A 6,024-nucleotide genomic window follows, 5' to 3' on the forward strand; every position below is an offset into this window, starting at 1 on the left:
ATCCAGAAACAGCCATGTGACAAATTGACCAGCAAACTTGGTTGAGGGATTGTGAAACAAGGGAGTTAAAGCGAATTAAATTCCAGAAACACAAATAAAGAGAAGGAAAATAAATGAGTAGAGAGAAATCAGAGACAGAACGTAAAAGTAAAAATATAATCAAAGTATTTTAATTAGAATCCCTACAGTGTGGAAAGAGGCCCTTCGGCCCAACCAGTCCACACCAACCCTTCAAAGAGTCACCCACCCAAACCATTACCCCCTGACTAATGCACCTAACACTCTGGGTAATTTAGCATGGCCAAGCCATCTAACCTGCACATCTTTGGACTGTGGGAGGAAACTGGAGCAAACCCACACAGACACGGGGAAAGTGTACAAACTCCACACAGTCAGGTGCCCAAGGGTGGGATCAAACCTGGGGCCCTGGTGCTGAGCAGCAGCAGCAGCAATGCTAGCCACTGAGCCACCGTGCCACCCCAAATTTAAACTTGTAATTTCTTTTTTAACGAGGAAAAGTTGACTAGCTGAGGTAATGAGATTGATCAGGTTAAATTGTTCCCTTTCCGGACCAATTAGTTTGAGCGGTTTTGCATTAAATTATCATATCATGAATAGGATATCAATACTATTTAATATGAGCCCTAACATAGTCAAGGGAATTTCTACAATTAATGCTGAAATAGTTAAAAATAACAGGTGCTGTACCACAAAAGATGGTGGCAAGCCAAGTGTGGAGCATTGTAAAATCGAGAAGCTATTTCTGCAGATTTGCAATGCAACCTGGTCCCCTGAGTTTCCTCATTTGTACGTTTACCAACAGCATGCAGTGTTAACTGTGATTTGATCCCCATCTCACAGAAAAACAAGAGAACAGGGGTCATGGTCAATATTTATCGTCTAGTCCACACTAAGCAAACTGGTCACTATCAGTGTGTGAGAGCTAACTGTGAGTAAATTGGCTGCAGTATTTCCTACACTACAGCACGCTAACCGTGACTCTGAATTGGCTGTAGGGAATTTTGTAAAGCTAGAAAACTTTACAAACCCTAGTTGCATTTCTACAGCCAACGGACTGCAGGAGCTGAAGAAAGCAGTTCATCATTTACTTCTGAAGAGCAATGAGAAGCGGCCGTGCCCACATCCCTTTCTATTTCCTTTCAAGGGATGTGGGGACCACTGGTTAGACAAACAGTCATTACCTGTCTATAATTGTCCTTGCACCGAATGGCTTGGTGAACCATTTCAGAGAGTAGTTAAACTCCACTGCTGGGTGCAATTCCCGCAGTGAACTCAGCTGCCTGGTTTGTGTTGCACAGTTATCCTAACGGTGTGGGTTCAGTTCCCACACCGGCTGAGGTTACCATGAAAGACTCTCCTTCTCAACCTCACTGCCTGAGGCATGGTGACCCTCAGGTTAAACCACCACCAGTCACCTCTCTCTCTCTCTCTAATGAGAGAGCAGCGCTATGGTCTGATGGGACCATAGTGATTTTATCCAATATACAGACGTTACACTGATGGGCCTGTGCTGATAAGCTACTGATTACAACCAAGCAGCATGCCATGCTTCAAGTGATCAGAGTTAAGATGGAGTACAGATTGTATCTTGCTCCCTTTGACTCTCTTTTTGTCAGGTAAAGGCTGACAGGTTCGGGAGATCCTTTGACATCTAGGTCCCATTATATGATGCAGTGTGCAACATCACAAGCATGTCTCTTAAAGGTATACACCATACTGTGCTCCTTAAAGGTATACCACCAGACTATGTCTCTTAAAGTTATAATGACATACTGTGTTTCTTAAAGATATACCAATAGATTGTGTCACTTAAAGATATCCAGGCAGGAGGCTGGAAGAACACAGCAAGTCAGGCAGCATCAGGAGGGGCAGAAGTCGACATTTCAGGTATAACCCTTCTTCAGGACTGGGGGGGTGGGTGTGAGGAGAACTGCAGATAAAGGGGGTGGCGGGGGCAGGGTGGTGAGTTGGGGATAGGTTGAAGACAGGTAGAGGGTACAACCTGGTTGGTCAATGGGAGAAATGAATCCGGTTGGTGGCAGGGTACAGTGGAAGGGAGGGGGAGGGGCTGGGAAGGGAGTCGGGGGATGGGGAGGGAGGTTATTTGAAATTGAGGAACTCAATGTTGAGTCCTCCGGGCTGTAGGGGTGCACAGGTAGAAGATAAGGTGTTGTTCCTCCAATAGGAGCTGTGGTTTGTTATGGTGTTGGAGGAGGCCAAGGATGGTCATTCAGGAAGGGAGTGGGAAGGGGAATTGAAATGGGCGGTGACTGGGAGGTCCAGTTGGCCCCTGCAGACTTGGCTGTGATGCTTGGTGAGCCATTCCCAGAATTAACATTTGGGTATACCAACATACTACACATGGGGTACCACGGTAACTCATGGCGCCAGGGATCTGGGTTCGATTCCAGCCTCAGGCGACTGCCGGTGTAGAGTTTGCACATTCTTCCTGTGTCTGTATGGGTTTCCTCCCACAGTTTAAAGGTGTGCGGGTCAGGTAGATTGGCCTTGCTGAGTTGCCCCGTAGTACCCAGGGATGTGTAGGCTAGGTGGGTTAGCCATGGGAAAGGCAGGGTCACAGGGTTAAGGTGTAGGTCCAGGTGGGATGCTCTTCAGAGGGTTGGTGTGGGCTTGATGGGCCGAATGACCTGCTTCCACTCTGTAGGGATTCTATTCTATCTTTAAAGGTGTACTACCATATTTGTGCCACATTAATTTGTATAGACCTTGGGGAGGAAGGGGGATGGGGGTCAGGTTCGCTCAGTTGGCTAGACAGCTGGTTTATGGTGCAGAGCGATGTGTGGGTTCGATTCCCATCACCAGCTGAGGTTACCCTGAAGGACTCTCCTTCTCAACTTCCCCCCTATCCTGAGGCCTGATGGTCTGGTGGGACTGTAATGACTGTTCACTTTATACCGACATACAGTGTGTATTAAAGGTACATTAATCCTGAGCTGCAGTACACAATCCCTGATGGTTTTCCCTCATCGGCAATGTCCAGGGGATTACCCTTCAATCCCAGAGCCTCTGATACAATGTTAACTCGTGGCCTTTCTCCTTGGTGGTGCTCTGGGTAGGCAATGATGTGGAGAAGGGGGTGGTTCATTTCCAAATCACGGGGCAGAGATATTAATAAAACTATTGAGGTTTCTCGAACCTGAGTGTTGCCAGCAAAGCAGAACCACAGCGAGCAGATTTCACAAGTCAAAAGGATCTGTCTCTGAGCAACAAGAACATAGACCACAGCTTTACTCATGCCGATTTGACATCTCAGTCTCTGAAGCCTCCCCATAAACCTGCATCCTGCTGAAGGAGCAGAGTAAAATGCATAAATCAGTGGTTTACCCACTGCCGGCAGAGCTTCATGAGAGGGCTGTTCTCAATCTTTCTATCACTTTGATTAGATAAGGAACGTATAGGAGAGACACAGTAGATGCTATCTCTGACCATAACTTGTACATTGTGCTTGGAAAGAACAACAACAAACTTAGCTCTAAATTGTGCTTCTTTGAGAAAGTAAATAGCAAAAACCATTCTTGGCTCCTTAAAAGTTTCATCAGTTTTGGATTCATTTAGCAATGCTTCCTGGATCGAATGGAATATAGCTGAGACAGCAAACATTCTGGGTTCCCCCAGACTTCAGACAATACTCCAGGGACAGGGTAAAGTCAACACACATCAGACCATAGGACACTCTCTCATCAGAGAGAGAGACAGACAACTGAAGGAGAGTTTAACTTTAGGGGAGAGGTTGAGATGGAGAGTCCTTCGTTGTAACCTCAGCCCAGTGCAGGGACTGAACCCACACTGTTGCCATCCACACAGCAGATGTCCAGCCAACTGAGCTAACCGATACCTCAGATACAGACAAGCCAGCTGACGAAAGAAAAGGCCTTTGTTCGATCCTTCAATACCACATCCAGTTTCGGAGGTTGTGACCTTGCCACATCAGAGGAATGCTGCTGGAGGCAAACCTGATCAAAACAATGTCCACCTTCAATCAGCAGGGATGGGATGGGGAAAATAGGTTCAAACAGATAGGGTGTCTGATGGGGGGAGTGGACTCTCGGATTGAGTATAGAAGCAAAGAGGTTCTTCTGCAGCTGTACAGAGCCCTGGTGAGACCACACCTGGAGTCTTGTGTCCAGTTCTAGTCTCCAAATTTGAGGAAAGACATTCTGGCTATTGAGGGAGTGCAGCGTAGGTTCACGAGGTCAATTCCTGGAATGGCAGGATTGCCTTACACTGAAAGACTGGAGCGACTGGGCTTGTATACCCTTGAGTTTAGAAGACTGAGAGGGGATCTGATTGAGACATATAAGATTATTAAAGGATTGGACATTCTGGAGGCAGGAAGCATGTTTCCGCTGATGGGTGAGTCCCGAACCAGAGGACACAGCTTAAAAATACAGGGTAGACCATTTAGGACAGAGATGAGGAGAAACTTCTTCACCCAGAGAGTGGTGGCTGTGTGGAATGCTCTACCCCAGAGGGCAGTGGAGGCCCAGTCTCTGGATTCATTTAAGAAAGAGTTGGATAGAGCTCTCAAGGATTGTGGAATCAAGGGTTATGAAGATAAGGCAGGAACAGGATACTGATTAAGGATGATCAGCCATGATCATATTGAATGGTGGTGCAGGCTCGAAGGGCAGAATGGCCTACTCCTGCACCTATTGTCTATTGTCTATTGTCTATTGTCCATCCAGATTCAACCAACCAGAGTGGACAGTAAATGTGGCCCTGGGGAAGTTTCTATTGTGGGTGTGTGGGAGTGGGAGAGGGAGAGGTATGTGTAGGCCACTGTGGCTGTATGTGGGTTTGTGAGTACGTGGTTGAACTGGGTGGAGTGTGTGTGTGTTTATTTTAGTTCATTTATGGGATGTGGACATCACCGGCCACGCAAATATTTATTGTTCATCAGTTGAGAGTCAACCACATTGCTGTGGGTCTGGAGTCACATGTAGGCCAGACCAGGTAAGGATGGCAGATTCCCTTCTCAAAAGGGCATGAGGGAACCAACAATCAGCAACAGTTTCATGTTCATCATTAGACTCTTAATCCCAGATTTTTTAAAAATTTAAATTCGAATATCTGCCATTGCCTGGGTCTCTGGATTAATACCCTCGTGATAATACCACTATGGAGGTGTACATGTGTGCGAGTGCACGTGTGTATATGTGTATCTGCGTGCATATATATCTGTGTGTGTGTATATGCCTGTGTGGATACACGTGTGTGTCAGTGTTTGTCTGTGAGTGAGTGTGTGTGTGTGTGTCTGTGTGTGTGTGTGTCTGTGTGAGTATGTGTTTTGTGTGTGTGTGTGTGTGTGTATGATTGTGTGTGTGTGTGTCTGTGTGAGTGTGTGTCTGTGTGTGTATCTGTGTGAGTGTGTGTGTCTGAATCAACAAGACATTTGGGTTACAAAGTGTTTTTGAAATAAAAACCAATATTTTTCAGCAATTATTTAATGAATTAGGTGTAAAAATACAGACAGGAAGAGACTGCCAAAGTGGTTTATGACTCAGCTTTACCTTCCTCTTCAGCATGTTTCTAATCCTTCTCCAATAACAATGTTGTGGTTCCTCCTGGGGGGAAAGACCAGGTATTGTCCCAGTCCATTTCCCAAAACCTGCTTCAATCTTCACCACCGGTATTTACAAAGTACAACCCAGTATTCGGAGTAGGCAAACAGCCTGCTAATTCAACATCCGATCTAAACCATCAATCTTAGAGACTTTCCTCATTTCTAACAAACATGTGGAGAATGAAGAGGATAAAGAACAGAGACACAATCACCATAAAACCAAGCACAGTGAGCACAGACACACTGCAGGGCTGCGGGGGTGGATGGGGTGTGTGTGTGTGTGTGTGTGTCTCTGTGTGTGTGTCTGTGTGTGTTGTGTGTGTGTGTCTGTGTGTCTGTGTGTGTGCATGTGTGTTGTGTGTGTGTCTGTGTGTGTTGTGTGTGTGTTGTGTGGTTGCGTGTGTGTGTCTGTATGTTGT

Source organism: Chiloscyllium punctatum, chromosome 46 (genome assembly GCF_047496795.1).
Source record: "Chiloscyllium punctatum isolate Juve2018m chromosome 46, sChiPun1.3, whole genome shotgun sequence".
In the NCBI taxonomy this organism is placed as follows: domain Eukaryota; kingdom Metazoa; phylum Chordata; class Chondrichthyes; order Orectolobiformes; family Hemiscylliidae; genus Chiloscyllium; species Chiloscyllium punctatum.